Below are 18,380 nucleotides of genomic sequence, written 5' to 3'. Positions count from 1 at the left end.
TTACTGATAATTGAACTCAATCCTAGTAGTTAATACTGTTTTGCAAACTCATCCACTTTTTCTCAAAACTTGGAACTTAAATAATATTTCTAATGAAGTTTGGGCTGAATATTTTATATGCTATTATGCCCGAGGGGCTTATGTGATTCTGGACTGAGTGCGGGATCGGGCTGCGCGCCGAAGCAGTATATTGTGATATTGATATAGGCTTAGAGCCTAATGGATGCCACGAGATGGCTTGATATTGCGCTTGGACCGTAAGGGGCCCCTCCCGGAGTCTGCACACCCCCTGTGAGCGCCGTCGATGACAAATAAATGGAGCGGGCTGCACGCCGCAGCGGGTACTAGAGAGTACCGTATTACGGGTTGCATTTCTTATTTGATTGGCATTCATTTACTTACCTGTTGTAGCATTATTGTCTTTCATTGGTTTACTGATTTTATATTATCTGGTTTAAACTGCTGTAATAATAGCTTATATTGTGCCTATCCAGGATTTCTTAATCTTAGCCTTTATTTATGTTTATTACTCTCTGGGTTGGAAGTACTCACATTACTCCCTGCACCTTGTGTGCAGATCTAGGTGCACCCAAAGAGGCTGAGTGAGGATTTCTCTACCGAGCATCATATTTGGGAGCATCAAGGTAGCTGCATGACGTCCGCAGTCCTGATCTTCCCATCTAACCTATTTATTTTATTTCCGCATTTCTAGAGAACGATATGTAGTAGGTTGATACTCATGTATTAGAGGCTCAGACTTGTGACACTGGATTCTTCGGGCTGTGAGTTGTTTTATATTTGGGATTCAGCATGTTTTAACTCTATTTCAGAATTTCATTATTATGACTTAGTAATTTATCTGTGTTGATTAATTCATGAACTGTATAAAAATGGTTAAGGTTATTAAATTGGTAGGGCTTGCCTAGCAGTGTGTTGGGCGGCATCACGACTGGGGTTGGGGTCGTGACAAGTTGGTATCAGAGCCTAGGTTACTTGGTCTCGCGAGTCATAAGCCGGTTTAGTAGAGTCTCGTGGATCGGTACAGAGATGTCTGTACTTATCCTCGAGAGGCTGCAGAACCTTTAGGAAAACATCACATTCTTAAATTCTTATCGTGCGTCCTTGATTCAACTTGAAAAGAAACTCTTGAAATTCCTTCCACATGTTCGTACGCGCGCATGAGCGCTCAGTATCAGATGTGCCTTGATGGCTTGTGATTCCCCGATCGAGGGGCGAGATGTAATCTCTGTGAGTTTATGTTGGGCCAGTCTGGAGGACTTGAGGCCGGATCTTTTCCTATGGCTTGAGCACTGAGGTGCTGATTGTGTGAGCAAGTGTTTCGAACTTATATGTTCGGCATTGCCCCTATGAGTGGGAGTGACGGCTGGTTAGCTACGTGGTGAGTATGTTAGTGCTGCAAGGTGCATCTATGTGACTTGGAGGTGATGAGGAAGGCCTACTGGATGATAGAAGAACTATTAGGTGTTTGAATTCCATTGCGATTCGAGGTATAGCCCGAGTTATGGGCGTGTGAAGAATCTTTTCATGTTTCCAGTTGAGAGTGAAGTAAAAAAATTTTATGTTGCGGTATGAGTTCAGACTCAGGAAGACTAAGCGATTGCGTACAGTTTAGGACGGTGGAAGGTATACAGAAATGGTAGTTGGAGGCAAAGCAGGTGAGTCATCTCCTGCGGAGTGTTCTAAAGTTGTGTGATCCTTATGTTATCTATTAGAAGATCTCATTTACAAGTGAAGAATGTGTTGACATCTAAATTGGATCGCCTAGAGAGTGGGCTTAACTGTTGTGTGAGTGAATGCGAGATTTGCAGAAGAGTTAAAAAAAATTCTAGATGATTTGTGTTTCCACAAGGTTATGAAGGATTGAGTTTAATCTCACTATGGTATTAAGGCAGCAATGGAGTATGTGCGTTATGAGTTGTTGGGAGTGTTTTGATCTATGGCTTCGAGCCAAGTTGGGGAGTTTGCTATTGATTAGCTAATTGTACGGTTATGTGCTATGTTGGTTCCGATTTGAGGCATGCTGGCGAATCAGTTCTGGTTGCGGAAATTGAGCCGAGGATGGCACGAGTGAAGCAAAATTTTGACAAAGGTTATATGGTGCTTCGTAGATATGTGAGAATCACAGGATGTCTTAAGCTGTTGTTGGTAAAGAATGCTCGGTGCATGGAGCAGGAAGATGTTTGTTTGTATTGGGATGAGGTCATATCCTGCGGTGTCAGAGTGCTATTGAGGCACGGGTGGTTATGTTTGTTTGATCAGGTGAATTGCAGTTTGAATAAGAAGTAAATGACTCTCGAGAATGATTTTAATGTGTTCAAGATTCTACATGTAACAATCAGGTGTCTTAAGGTTGTGTATGTGGTTAGAGACTGTGTTTTCATTGGAAAAGGTCAAGACTTGTGGTATTTTTATGTTAATTGTGGGATTCTATGTATCAGTATCTTGAAAGTAAAGGTAACGGATTTAGATTCGCAGGAAGTTCTTCAGAGTAAAGTATTTTGGGAATGTGGTGTTTTTGGGAATATTTGAGAGAGGATTCAGTGGCTTATAGGTCTTAGACAGTGTGGTCTTGTGCTTGGGGTCTCGTGTAGTCAGCCTGGGTTGAGGAACTATGGTGCTACAGCAAGGGGGAATATCAAGTTGATGATGAATCAGAAGGGAAATTAGATAGATGGAATAGCTTGATAGTAGACCGAATCGGTATGGTAAGGATATAATTAAATCTTTGTATGTGTTCGAGGTAATGAGCCCTTACAAGTATTTTGCAGCAATGCTCTTGGGTTTTGATGGCTTGCTTAGCTTGGTCGAGTTAGAAGGATTCCGTCCTGGCAGTTTAATTTATGCAAACGGAATTGAGAGAGTTCTTGTTAATTTCTACCGTGGTTGAAGAGGTGCATTTTCTACGAATATGAGAGACATGGAATGTGTAATGATTTTTCTTCTAGATGGGATCAATGGAAGTTCTTGACTAGTTGAGTGCGTAGATGTCTGTGGCTCGGAAGGGAGAAAAAATTTTCCTGCTATCCTTGGATGGTATGATATATGCGGTATGTTATGGAGGATCGAGATTTGCGTGTACGAGGTTTCAGCTTAGTTCTGAAAAGAAGTTCATAAAACTCTTAGGCAACGGGTAGCCTCAGATAATCAAGGAAATGGTGTTGCTAGTTGGAAGCGAATTGACAAGAGTATATGTCTCAGAAAAAGGGTAATGTGATTAAACTGATGATACTTCGGTAGTATTGCGGCACTTTCTTGTTGGATCAACTGGTGGTATTCGGGTTTGCTTGGTGGCACAGGAAAATTTTAAAGTATCTATCGTGGAGTGATGGGGTATTTAAGGTGTGGTGTGCGTTCAGACGGCAAAATTGGGATCAGGTATGATGATTCGTGTGCTATATGGAGTTGGAGACTGGGAGTTCTCATGTACAGGCTATGTCGTGGTTGTGGATCGTGTGTATTCGGCACTGTTCAGCGGCAATCGGGATTTGGAGGCTCGAGTGGATCTTTATTTGCTGGTATGTTAGATTTTGGATGTGATGTTGAAATTCAGACTGGTTGTCTTAGTGTTAGGTGATGCTGAACTATTGCGCTATGGGCTATGCCGGAAATGCCAAGGGTTGAGTGGCGAGGTGCATTGGATTATGTTCTTGCAGAGTGGTTTATATTTCAAAGACCCAGCGGACAACTGGGAAGGATTGCTTTTCTTAATTGGGCCTTCGTGATGATGTTAGTGCAGAGGTTCCTACCATTGGTTCCGTTCCGGTGTTAAGGGACTTTTCAGATGCGTTTCTTGTGGCCGGGCATGTCACCGGGCGAGGTTGTGGATTTCGATATTGATTTGGTGCCGGGCACCGTATCGTACGGCTCCGACAGGAGTTATAGTAGCGGAAGGAGCAACTTCAGGCTTTCTTGGTAATGAGTTCGTTGGTAGGCCGATGTGGATACGTGTTTAGCTTGAGTTGGCTTGGTTGGCCCCGAATTGTATTGTTGAGGGATAGGTTGATTCGATCGTTATTGAGCTTGTTAGTGATCTGAGGAGAGCTATGAGTTGCTTTTCGGTGTTGTGAGACGTTATGATTTGTTAGTTATGGGCACATGTGGTGCGGTTCTATTGGGGATTTATAGTGAGAGTCGAGCGGGAAGAGTAATTGGGTGTTGCTCGGTAAATGGAGTATTGGTTATGACCTATCGGGTTGCGTGGCGTATTTTATTTGTTTCACCGTGGGTGTAATGAATTGCTTTGGTTCCAAACATCAAATTGTGCGTGGCTGTCGATTTTGAGCATAGTGACTTGAGGTGTTTCATGTGTAACAGTGTTTGGATAGGATCGCGCATTGTAGCGAGGCCACGTGGAGATATGACCTTTCGGGGTAGATTCAGGTGTTCTATTTCTATTTTGTGAGACGGAGTCTCAGCCTTGTGTTGTGATGGTACTGATGAGCTTGAGGTATAGCTCTTTCGTTTGAGTCATTTTTCATGATTTGAGTATGTTCATACCGTTTCTTATTGGTGCGCGTATTATGCAAGTTGTGGCTTAGGCCTGTATTGAGGTGTCATATCACCAGAGTGGTGTGTTGGATTCGAGGTGATCGTTGGAGTCACTAATGAATACCAACGGATTTGATTTCAGCCTGTTGGAAGGATAATATCGAGGTTCGACTCGGAATCTGCTGTGGTATTAGTCAAAAGGGAAGTGGCTTCATGAATGGTTGATCTGAGAAATGGTTACGGTCTATTGCGTGTTTCGTTTATCGTTGGCAGTATATGAAAGTGTTGGAATAAGACCTTAGTTGATAAGAGATTTTCTACCGGTATTCGGGTGTTATGGGCAACTGCTGTGAATAGAAGTTATCGTTTCGAGTGTTTGGGTTATGTAGTATATCATATGATTGCACCTGAGGTTGCAGGTATGAGTTATTACAGCTGGTTTGGGCTTATTCTGAGTATAGATGTGAGGTTCTGATCTTGTGTATGATTTCGGAAAGTGCAATGTGGTTCTATGGTTTATGGACTAGATGGATTGTGAAATTTCAGCTATGTTGTGTTATCGGACCTATGCGAGATAGGATGACGTGGGATCACCCCCGGGTATATGCTTGGTAAAGCCATTCAGCTATTGGTTGGCTTCTAGGACAACTCTGGGTACGCTCGAGGGCGAGCGTTTGTTTAAGTTGGGGAGGATGTGACGACCCGACCCGTCGTCTCGTGAGTTACCGCCCTGTTTCCCCCATTTTCTGCTTCTTTATGCTTCATTATAAGATTTTTGTGTGAACGAGTTGATTTGGATTGGTTTTAGAAGGAAATGAGACACTTAGTCTCTTTAAGGAAGACTTGTTTTGGAAAAGTCAACCGGATGTTGACTTATGTGTTAGGAGGCTCTGATATGGATTCCGATGATTCGGTTAGCTTAGGGGGATGATTTGTGACTTAGGAGTGTGATCGGAAGTAATTTTGGAGGTCCGGTGTAGAATTAGGCTTGAATTGGCGAAGTTAGTATTTTGGCGAATTCCGGTTGATAGGTGAGATTTTGATCCGAGGGTCGGAATGAAATTCCGAGAGTTGCAGTAGCTTCGTTAGGTGATTTGGGATGTGTGTGCAAAGTTTCAGGTCATTCGGAGGTGTTTCGGTTGGGTTTTTGATCAAATGCGTGTTTCGGAACTTTTAGAAGAACTTAGGCTTGGATCCGATGTAATTTGGTGGTTTTGGTGTTGTTTGAGGTGTTTTGATGATTGGAGAAAGTTTGAATGATGTTTTAGGATGCGTTGATGCTTTTGGTTGAGGTCCCGGGGGCCTCGGGGTGATTTCGGATGGCTAACGGAAGGTTTTTGGGACTTTGGATGCTGCAAAAAATTGCAGGTCAGTGCTACAGAGTTTTGCTCTATGCGATTGCGATTTGGGGGCTGGTCAGTTGCTCTATGCGATCGCAGGGTAATGTTCGCGATCGCGTAGGGTCATGAGTTCATGCAGTGCGATCGCAGGAGTGCTATTGCGATCGCATAGAGGAATCTTGTGAGTTTGGATTTTTGTTCATCGCGATCGTGTGGGTGCGTCTGCGATCGCGTAAAGGTAAAGTGTTTCGTCATTGCGATCGCAGGGATGTTTATGCGATCGCGTAGAAGGAAGGTCAGCTGGACAGAAGGGTTTTATTAAATATTTCATCCGCGAACCAAGTCTTATTTCCACCATTTTTGAGCAACCTTGAGAGCTTTGGACGGGAATTGAAGAGGATTTCAACGGGGATTGATTGGAGGTAAGTCCTATGAACTAAAAACACGCTTTTATTGTGAATTTAGACCGAAAAACCAAGGAAATAAGGAGTTAGAATGGAGGTTAGGGCTTGAAACTTAAGAGAGTTAAAATGGGGATTTGAGGGGTCATTTGGACTCCGATTTTGGTAAGCTTTATATGTATAGACTCGTGGCGAGGTAAGGAATCCGTTGATGTTAACTTTTCTGATTTTCGAGAAATGGGCCCGGGGCTCGGGTTTTGCTAATTTCAAGATTTCAGCTATTTTTCGATTATTTCGCTTGGGTATTGTTCCATTGTCATATTGTGACGTATTCGTTGTGGTTTTTGTCAGATTCGACGCGCGAGGAGGTCGATTTGAGAGGCAAGGGCATAGTGAGCTAGGATTTTGGCCGGCTTGAGGTTAGTAATAGATGTAAATGCTGTGTTGAGGGTTTGAAACCCCGAATTTGCACATTGTAGTGCTATGTTGAGGTGACTTGCACGTCGAATAACGGGCGTGGGGTAGAGCACCATCGGGGATCGTGACTTGGTCCGTCCCGCTTAATAAAATTACTACCTAATTGGTTGAAGCTTAGTAGATATCCTTATAAAAATGGATTAATTATCATAATTGGGCTTCGTGCCAACTGCTTGTATCCTTCAGGGATTGTTTTTACTGGTTTCTTACCATATTTACAGATAATTGAACTCAGTCCTAGTAGTTAATACTGTTTTGCAAACTCAACCGCTTTTTCTCAAAACTTGGAACTTAAATAATATTTCTAATGAAGTTTGGGCTGAATATTTTATATGCTATTGTGCCCGAGGGGCTTATGTGATTCGGGACTGAGTGTGGGATCGGTCTGCGCGCCGCAGCAGTATTATAGTGATATTGATATAGGCTTAGAGCCTAATGGATGCCACGAGATGGCTTGATATTGCGCTTGGACCGTAAGGGGCCCCTCCCGGAGTTTGCACACCCCCAGTGAGCGCCGTCGACGATAAATAAATGGAGCGGGTTGCACGCCGCAACGGGTACTAGAGAGTACCGTATTACGGGTTGCATTTCTTATTTGATTGGTATTCATTTACTTACCTGTTGTAGCATTATTGTCCTTCATTGGTTTACTGATTTGATATTATCTGGTTTAAACTGCTGTAATAATAGCTTATATTGTGCCTATCCAGGATTTCGTACTCTCAACCTTTATTTATTTTTATTACTCTCTGGGTTGGAAGTACTCACATTACTCCCTGCACCTTGTGTGCAGATCTAGGTGCACCCACTGAGGCTCAGTGAGGATTTCTCTGCCGAGCATCATATCTGGGAGCATCAAGGTAGCTGCATGACGTCCGCAGTCCTGATCTTCCCATCTAACCTATTTATTTTATTTCCGCATTTCTAGAGAACGATATGTAGTAGGTTGATACTAATGTATTAGAGGCTCAGACTTGTGACACCGGATTCTTCGGGCTGTGAGTTGTTTTATATTTGGGATTCCGCATGTTTTAACTCTATTTTAGAATTTCATTATTATGACTTAGTAATTTATACGTGTTGATTAATTCATGAACTGTATAAAAATGGTTAAGGTTATTAAATTGGTCGGGCTTGCCTAGCAGTGTGTTGGGCGCCATCACGACTGCGGTTGGGGTCGTGACAAATAAACCCTTAGGTTTCTTATTGATCAATGGGCAATCTTTATCATATAATACCTCTTAAGGTTTTGGTTAATCCTCGAGCTAAGCTTAAGTCGATTTGACGCGAGCTCGGGAAGATGGGACTTTTGAGCCCGAGTTGAGTGAGAGTAAGGTCTCGAACTCCGCATGCTTCGGCCCTTAGGCTCTTTTATGTTGGTCCTTAGGCTCTTTTAGGTTGGCCCTTAGGCTCTTTTAGGTTGGGCCAATTCGGCCTCTAAAGTGGCTATAATTTTTCCCTCTTTTCGGCTAAAAGACTTGGTGAAAGTTTTTCTATGCCTTAGCGTGTGTTTTTTTGTACCCGTTGGGTTTTTCGAAGGTTCGATCGATTGGAACCTCGTTTGTATAACGATGATCGAATACCTCTTGAGGTTTTTTTGAAGGCTAATGTTATCGAAGCCTTTAAATTATTCGAGGGCTGATTTTATCGAAGCCCTTTGTCATTTTCTTTTGCCGAGTGTAGCCTTATTTAACCGATTTTTCAAAGTGTTTGAAGACCATTAATTTTATGGCGGAAGTCGGATGTCTCCGAGCCGCATTATTTCGGACGTAGCTTTTTTATACGACCGTAGTCTTTAATATGGTCGTAGCCTTTATTATGGCCGTAGCCTTTATTATGGCCGTAGCCTTCGGGTATGTCTCTTGGACTTGTTTCTCGATAACCTTTCGAAATTGTTCGAAAGGTTAGTCCCCGAGTATGATGGTCTTGGACTTTATATCTAGGGATGACTTTTAGAGGTCTTATGAGTTCGAGTTCTCGATGATTCGGATGTGTTGACTGTCGATGACAGTCCTCGAGTATTCAGGGGTGCATTTGTGTTCTGGCTCTTGAGCCATTTCCTATAGGATTATAAGTACGAAGCACGTATAATAGTAGACTTCTTTGAGACACAAAGTGTTTTGATATAGAAAGAAAGCTGCTTTGAATAATTGATACATGCGTACATGTTCTGCCGTCGGGGCTCGCCTATTCTATATGGACATGGTTCATCTGACCGTTTGGCCCATTACTAAGTTCTCCTATCGAGGCCCTCTTTGGCGTGAAGTATTTTCCTCGAAAATATAACCTCCGAGGGTGATGCCCCCCAGTATTCGAGGTTGATTGAAAAGAAGCCTTGGATACAGTCGAGTTCTGCTTAGGTAGCACATAGTTGCTGCCTTGTTAAAAACCTCGCAGGTAAAACCCATTTGGGACAAAATTCGATCTGAGGGAAAAAGAGTGCAACACGTGCTTTAAAACCTAAGGCCTTCATGTAGAAAGGTGTCTTCGATATCTTCGATCGATCACCTGCAATGGATTAGTTTCAAATTCAAATAAACAAAAGGAGAAAGTCATACCTTAGCAATAATATCGTTTGAGTAATGATGTTCCAATTGTTAGGCAGCTGTTCACCTTCCATTGTGCTAAGTTTGTAAGATCCTTTACTGACAACTCCGAGGACTCGGTACGGTCCTTCCCAATTTGGGCCTAGCTTCCCTTTATTTGGGACTCGAGTATTGAGGGTCACTTTCCGTAGAACCAAGTCCCCCATTCCAAAGTGCCGAAGGTTTGTCCTTCTATTGTAGTATCTCTCGGTTCTTTGCTTCTGCGCGGCCATCCGAACAAGTGTTGCCTCTCATTATTCATCTAATAGCTCGAGGCTAATATTCATAGCCTCGTAATTTGACTCCTCCAATGCATGTCGAAACCTGGCGCTGGGTTCTCCGACCTCGACAGGGATAAGGGCCTTGGAGCAATACACTAAAGAAAACGGAGTAGCCCCCGTGCTAGACTTTGATGTTGTTCGATATGCCCAAAGGACCTCGGGTAGAACTTCTCTCCATTTTCCCTTCGCATCGTCCAAACTTTTTTTTAGGGTTTTAATGATAGTTTTGTTTGTGGACTCGGCCTGTCCATTTCTAGTTGGGTGGTACAGTGTTGATAAGATCCTCTTTATTTTATGTGCTTCGAGGAACTCTTTCACCTTGTTGCTGACGAATTGCTTTCCATTGTCACATACAATCTCGGCAGCCATCCCGAACCGACATATGATGTGGTCCCTGATGAAGTCAATAACTTCCTTTTCTCTGACCTTCTCAAAGGCTTGTGCTTCCACCCACTTGGAAAAATAATCAGTCATAAACAAAATAAATTTAGCTTTACCTAGGGCCGTTGGTAGAGGGCCGACTATGTCTATTCCCCATTTCATGAAAGGCCACGGGGATAGGACCGAGTGGAGTTGTTCTCCGGGCTGATCTTGATACCCAATTTTTTTCTATATATATTTTTATGCAAAATACCTTCAAAATGGCATATGCATGCATATATAAGTATATCCAAGTGTTTCCTTATTTTTTCTTAATTTTAAAAGATTTTTAAATCAATTTATTCCCCTATATTTATCCATAAAAACCCAATAATTATTTCTAAATTATCATTTTTGGTGATCCATTTGTTGAACTTTTATGTTTATACCAAAATATAGCTAAGGGATTTTTTGCATATTTTTACAAAATTATTTAGTATTTTTAAAGGCTAAAATTGTATAATTGCAACATTAGCCTCTTTTAGGATTAATTACGTTTATATTCTTAAAAGTTAAGTCCTGTATTTTTAAATAGTCAATTGTGTGTAATAAACCATTTTAGTACCCTTAATTTATTTCCATAAATTAATTTATTATTTTTTATAAATTAAATAGGGAAAATTGGCTATTTAAATGTTAGCCCAATTTTATTTCAATTATAGCCCAATTTTGACCCCACCCAATTTCAATTAGACCAACCCAAACCCAGTTTCATAACCCGTCCACTTGCCCGTTTTAATACAGGCCGTTGATCATTCAGATCAACGGCCAATAATCACCCTTGCCTTATTAATCCCAAATGACCCCCTAAACCCTATCATTTCTCACAATCCGCCGCCTTAGAACCCCTTCCCTCTCAAACACTCTCTGCAACACCCCCAAACCTAGCCGCCGCCACCCTAATCTACCATAATCCATGGCTTTCCAGGGTCATCTGAGACCTGTACCGGCCTTCCATGGCTTCTATGTGTTTGGTTCTATGGTCTCATGACCAGACTTTGAAGGGATTTCGTCCAGTCTTTGCTCGATGACCTTTCTCCGGTCATCCCTGAACTTTTTCCGGCCAGCCATGGCCATTCAAGTCAGACCTTTGACTCTCCTGGTTAGATCGGTAACTTTCAAGGCCTTTCTCGTTGCTTTTGGGTTCTTCTGAAACCCTAATCTTTGAGACTTTTCGATTTCTTTCAGATCTACCTTAGATCTATGATTGCCATGAACTTCTAAGCATCTTCTCGAAGCTTCTTTAATTTTGCTTTCAAAATGATTCTTCATCTTTTCCGATTAGGGTTCTTCTTTTAAATTATTTGAAAACTCTTCTCTGATTTTAACGTGTTTCTGATTTTGCTATGTTTTGCTCATGTTGTTCTCCTATCTGAGTGTAGCATGTTGAAGACCCTAACCTCTTTTGGGTTCATTCGAGTTTCTGAGACTGTTTGCTAGTAGCTGTTTGATTTGTCTGTTTATCATCTTTTAACTCGATTGTTGTTAAAACCCTAATTTCTTTTGTGGATCATTCAATTTCTTAAATTGTCTGCTAGTATTTGTTCGATTTATTTGTTTATCATCTTTTAAGCTTGACTATTGTTGAAGAAAACTTATGTCTTTGGGTTTGAAACTGTTCGTGTGAATACCTGACTCAATTTGAAGTTCCTTGTTTCAGAACCTCTTTTCTTTATGTGAGTCCTCTAATTCTGGGTTTTTACTATCTTTAAAACTCAACTTTGCTTGAAATCCTAATTTTTCAAAAGGGTTTTCTCATCTGCTACTGTGAGACCCTTTGCATGCCTTTCATACTCTGTTTCTCTTCACTATCGATTCAAAGTGACTTGACCTACTTGATTATTGTGCTTCGAGTGTTTGCTATCTACTGAACTTTGTGCTACTATTGCATGTTGTTTCTATTGCCAATAGGTTTGGCCTCGCATGTCTAGTGTTGTTCACTCTATTTATATGCTGAGGTTCCTTCTTTGATTGATCTTCAATCTTGGGATTGATTTCAAAACTTTTCTTTTGTGAACTCCCTTTGTATGAAACCCCTGACCCCCTTTTTATGAAAATATTAATTTTGTGCTTTACTACTACTGTTTTCCCATCACCCTTTTTGCCCCTCTCTATTCTCCACTCAGTTTTTTAAATCTCTATTCCTGCACTTCCACCATATTCATAGACTTAGGTTCTGCCCCTCTTGTGTGAGCCTTGCCTTGGGATCCATGAGTTCCCTCTGAACTTGGACACATAAGGGCTGGCCCTTCCACACTGCACTCATCTCTACCTGGTTCTGTAAACTTGGGTGTATGCACTGCCCGGGGTCCTTTGAGACCATTGGGGAACTCTGACACACCCAGGTCTGAGAAAGGCTTTGAAACATGGCATTTTGAGGTGGTTTATTCCCTAACTCAGAGAGGAAGTCAAGAATCAGGCTTCCTCTGGTTGTAACTTCTTTTGTTTTATATTTTGATGTAATTCATTATTTATGATTTGTAATAATTTGTAATAAACACTCGGGGTTGGCTAGAGGGAAAGGGATGGGTAATTATGCATGCTCAAGGGTAGAAAACATGCTTTATAGGATTTGTGTTCTGAATGATTCAATTCTGTATTTTAGAAAACATGCCTATAGGACTAGTTTTAAATCCTGCATGTTCAATTCTGCATTTAGACACCAAGTCTATAGGATTTATTATAAATTTTGCATGTTTGACTCTACATTTAGATACCCTGCCTATAGGACTTGTTTAAAATTCTGCACGTTTGTTACCACTTAGACACCATGCTCTAGAATCTAAACGGCTATAAGCAGATATCATGTTCATAATGTATAGAAATCATGCCTATAGGAATTTCCAAGTAAAATCCTGCCTGTTTCCACTCCACGTTCAAATAGATATTATGTTTACAGGGGTTAAAATCAACATTTAGATATCATGTTTATAGGGGTTAAAATCAGCATTTAGATATCATGCCTATAGGGGTTAAAATCATTCAATTAGATATCATGTCTATAGGGATTAAAATCATTCAATTAGATAACATGTCTATAGGGATTAAAATCAGCAATAGTGGATACCATCATCTGCAAAATCTGAAACTAGTCTAATTTAAAATCAGTTTTATTCTGAATCAGTTGTTAAGTAGCCTATTCTCCTTATTTAACGCGGTTTAGCAAGCATGCCTATAGGATCTCAAACCGTTCATTTTTTTAAGTTGTTACTGCTCTGCCACACTCTGAATCAGTAATAGATACCATGTTTGTAGGATCTTACCCAAACACTTAGGCAAACCTTAGGTAATAACAACAAATAAAACTGAGCCCGCTTCTTTTAACTAGTAATTGCTACAACCAGCAGGCAGGCCTGATTCGGACTTTTTATCTGAGTTACGTAATAAATTGGTCTGCTTCAACAACTTAAACTCCCCTTTGCTTTAGTACTTTTAGATTCATACCTTGATTGTTGTTTGAGTCATGCTATTTGGTTGCTTTGCTTGAGGAGGTATACATGGGCCTTCAGTGTTTTGTGTGCTTCCCCCTTTAATGTGCAGTCCTATGTGTTTTGTGTGTCTCCTTAGCTTTTTTCACCTTTGAAACTTCAAGTCAGCCTAATATCCCTCCCCTTTAGGAATAGTAGTCCTGAGTGCCTCCGGGACTGATAGGAATGGGATGGGTAATAGCATGCAATAGTGGTCGAGCCAATTCGCGCTTTAGTACCTTAACGGGGTGGGAAGGGTAGATATGGATATGATGACCGGTGCGCTAATACCACGAGTAGCCCCTCTTTTGAGGAGTAATTACCAGGTATTGAATTGATGTGATCCATATTACAAATAAACCTAGGACCCCCCCCTCCTCTTTCCTTTTCTCTAAATATTTTACAGAATTACAACTTCTTTTCGAAATCAGCCTTTTAATGATTGTTCTATGTTACTTTGTTTTACTTTCAAACATTTGTGTATTAAAACCCCCTCTTATTGAGCCTTATTTGTTTATATGTTAATTGCACCAAATTCACAAAGAACTATCTGGCCGGGAACCACACTAGTGGATCCTGCAGGGTGACTAACACCTTCCCCTTGGGATAATTTCAAGCCCTTACCCTATCTCTTGTTATCAAACAAACTCATAAGTGAACCTTGTAGGGGTCCTAATGCACCTTAAATCATTAGGTGGCGACTCTTCAAATGCAAAACCCAATTCCCAAAAGGAACGAGTTGTCCTATACCCAAAATGTCATAAACCCAATCTCCCGATGCGAAAAGGGAGGAAAAAGGTGGCGCGACAGCTGATGGATCATCGGTGCAAACCATTGGCACTTATCATATTTTTTAAAAAACTCCTTAGTATCCTTTTTCATGCTATCCCAGTAATACCCTGCTCTGATAATTTTGCGAATCAAAGACTCGGCGCCGGAGTGATTCCCACAAGTAACTTTGTGGATTTCTCGTAGAACATAATCGGTGTCCCCCGACCCTAAACATACCGCTAATGGTCCATCGAACGTTCTCATGTACAACGTTCCATCTTCATCTAATGTGAACCTAGCATCATTGGTTCATAGTGCCCTCGGTTCTTTGTGGTCCGATAGGAGTTTTCCATTTTTCAAATAATTGATATATTTATTCCTCCAGTCACAAGTCAAAATCGTTGAATTTATCTCGGCATGACCCTCTTAAACCACAGACCTCGATAACTGGACGACAGTCCCCGAGACGGTATAATCTTCTTCAACCGAGGATCCCAAATTAGCAAGTGCATCGGCCTCGCTATTTTGTACTCGAGGCACATGGCCCAGAGTCCACTCCTTGAAGCGGTGCAGAGTTACGTGTAGCTTATCCAAGTATCGTTGCATCCTATCCTCTCGAGCTTCAAAACTTTTGTTTACTGGATTTACCACCAACAGTGAGTCGTACTTGGCTTCAGTGACTTCTGCCCCCAAGCTTTTAGCTAGCTCGAGACCTGTAATCATGGCCTCATACTCGGCCTCATTATTAGTCAACCTAGAAGTTTTGATAGATTGTCTAATGTTACTACCTGTAGGTGGCTCTAAGACAATGCCAAGCCCGCACCCTTTCACATTCGAGGCACCATCGGTGAAGAGGGTCCGTACCCCCGATGTTGTACCCGATCTTAGCAGGAGTTCTTTCTCCACTTCGGGTACGAGGGTCAGCGTAAAATCGGCCACGAAGTCAGCTAGGATTTGAGACTTGATGGCCGTTCGGGGTTGATATTTGATATCGTACCCACTAAGTTCGACGACCCATTTGGCCAGCCGGTCCGATAGCTCGGGCTTATGCAAAACATTTCGAAGGGGATAAGTGGTTAATACACATATGAGATGACATTGAAAATATGGCTTTAGCTTCCTAGATGCGCTTATCAATGAAAATGCTAATTTTTCTAAATGAGGGTATCTAGTTTCAGCATCACCTAGAGTTCGGCTTACATAACAAACAGGGAATTGCGTACCTTGTTCTTCTCGAACTAGTACACCACTTATCGCTATCTCCGATACTGCCAAATAAAAGTAAAGCTTTTCATCTACCTTTGGGGTGTGAAGCAGAGCCGGGCTCGATAAATATCACTTCGATTCTTCTAAGGCTTGCTGGCTTTCCGGGGTCCAAGCGAAATCCTTTTTCTTTTTGAGCAAGGAAAAGAACCTATGACTTCGATCTGATGACCTCGAAATGAACTGACCCAAGGCAACTATTTGTCCTGTTAGCCTTTGCACGGCCTTCACAATATCCACGGCCATGATATCCTCGATGGCCTCGATCTTATTGGGGTTAATTTTGATACCCCGATTCGACACTGTAAAGCCAAGGAACTTACCCGAGCCGACTCCGAAGGCACATTTGTCTGGGTTGAGCTTCATGTTGTACTTCCTCAAGATTTCGAACGTACCCTGCAAATGAGTTAAATGGTCCTCTCGTCCATTATGAATGCATGCTTCACCTTGGACTGGGGCCTCCTTTTTTGCTTTACCAGTTTGAACCTGGGGTCGAGGCTTAGTCGGTGTGTAGTTATTTCCGGTGGAATGCCTGTTATATCTAAATGGGACCAAGTAGAGCAATCCATATTATCAATAAGAAATTGAATGAGTTTTTTCCTGAGTTCGGAGGTTAATCCCGTTCCCAGGTATACCTTTCTCTCGGGAAAGTATTCGATCAGTATGACCTGCTCCAGTTCCTCGACCGTAGATTTGGTTGCGTCTGATTCCTTGGGAACAACGAAGATTCGAGGAGTAAGGAAGTCCTCTTCTTCTTCTTCAATCACCTGTTCCTCCAGCTCGATCGGGACTAGGATCGGTGATTGCTATTTGTCCGCCTGCTTACCTTTGGTGTTCGACTTTTCCGAGGTCGATGGCTCTGGTATCGGCGTCACTTCATCAACTATAAACATTCCTTTGCAGCGTGTTGTTCTCCGTAAACTATTTTCACACCATCCTCAGTTGGGAACTTCATCATCTGATGAAGAGTTGAAGCTACTACCCCCATGTTGTGTATCCATGGTCTCCCGAGGAGTGCATTATGCCTCATTTCACCTTCGATGACATGAAATTTTGTATCTTGTACGGTCCTGGCTATGTTTACTGGTAGGATTATCTCCCCTTTCGTTGTTTCACTTGCCATGTTGAAGCCATTTAGGACCCGGGATGCGGGTACAATCTGATCCTGTAGGCCGAGTTGTTCTACGACCCTCGATCTGATTATGTTTGCTGAGCTACCTGGATCCACTAGAACACGTTTAACTTGAATTTTATTTAAAAGAATAGAAATTATCAGGCCGTCATTGTGCGGCTGAGATATGCCTTCTGCTTCCTCGTCATAAAACGATAGGGCGTCCTCGGGCACATAGTTCCGAGTATGTTTTTCTCTGGTGATCGACACCTTGGTGCATTTGATTACAGGTCCTTGTGGGACATCGACGCCACCAACGATCATATGGATTACATGTTGTGGTTCTTCCTGCTCATTTTTTTCTTGCATCTCTTTCCCTAAAATGGTTCTTAGCTCGATCACTGAGAAATTCTCGAAGGTGACCCTCGTTGAACAACCGAGATACCTCCTCTCTTAGCTGCTTGCAATCTTCGGTTCTATGGCCATGTGTTCCATGATACTTACACATCAAGTTCGGATTCCTTTGAGAAGGATCGACTTCTATAGGCCTGGTCCACTTGGTGTCTTTGATTCTTCCAATAGCTGACACAATCCCTGATGCTTCTACATTGAAATTATACTCCGACAATCAGGGTGCCTCCGCGGGATCGGTATGTTTATCGAACCCATTCTTACTCATGAGTCCCCGAGAGCTTTGACCTCGATCGTTTCTCCGATCATTCCGAGGAGCATTACGACTCGAGCTGTTATTTCTCCGATCGATATACGGATGATACCGTTCCTTGTTTGACCTCGATTCCCTATCTGTATCCCTCGGGGGCTTAGCTGCCAACCTATTAGGATGAACTGAACCCGAGGGGGCTTCCAACTGGTCGTCCTCGACCCTGATCTTTGATTGGTAATGTTTATGTACGTCCGACCACATCATAGCTGGATACTCGATCAAATTCTGCTTTAATTGTCGAGACGCAATCGAACTCCTTTCATTCAAACCTTGCATAAAAGCTTGCACTGCCCAATCATCCAAGACCGGTGGTAGTTCCATGCGCTCCATCTGAAACCTAGACACGAACTCCCTCAACCTCTCGTCGTTCCTCTGTTTTATCTTGAAAACGTCTAATTTTCTCATCGCCACCTTTATGGCCTCGGCGTGAGCTTTCACGAAGGCGTCTGCTAACATAGCGAATGAATCAATAGAGTTAGGAGGCAAGTTGTGATGCTAAATCATAGCTCCTATCGACAATGTTTCTCCAAACTTTTTCAAAAAGACTGATTCGATATCATCGTCATTCAAGTCATTTCCTTTGATCTCACGAATGTATGAAGTAATATGCTCGTTAGGGTCGGTTGTCTGGTTGTATTTAGGTACATCGGGCATGTGAAACTTTTTAGGAATGGAGCATCGGAGCCGCGTTCTGAGGGAATGGTTTTTGTATGAACTTTTTGGCATCTAAACCTTTCAAGACCGGAGGTGCCCCCGATATTTGATCAGTACGGGAGTTATAAGTCTCCACCTTCTTGTCATTGTCCTCAATCTTATTTTCCCCGGACTCGATCCTCTTGGTGAGCTCTTCGAGCATCCTCATAAAGTCATTTATGTTCGGCCTCTCTAGCGTTGGTTCAACACGTCGAGTGTTTTCTGGTTCAGCTATACTCGGAGTTTGATTTTGACGTTGAAGTTGAGCAATGGCGAACTGCTGAGCTTGCAGCATCTCGAATATAACTTGGAGGCTGACTCCCCCATCTCCTATACCT

Source organism: Nicotiana attenuata, chromosome 6, assembly GCF_001879085.1.
Source record: "Nicotiana attenuata strain UT chromosome 6, NIATTr2, whole genome shotgun sequence".
Classification (NCBI taxonomy): domain Eukaryota; kingdom Viridiplantae; phylum Streptophyta; class Magnoliopsida; order Solanales; family Solanaceae; genus Nicotiana; species Nicotiana attenuata.
The sequence above is the reverse complement of the archived record's forward strand: the minus strand, read 5'-3'. Positions refer to the sequence as shown.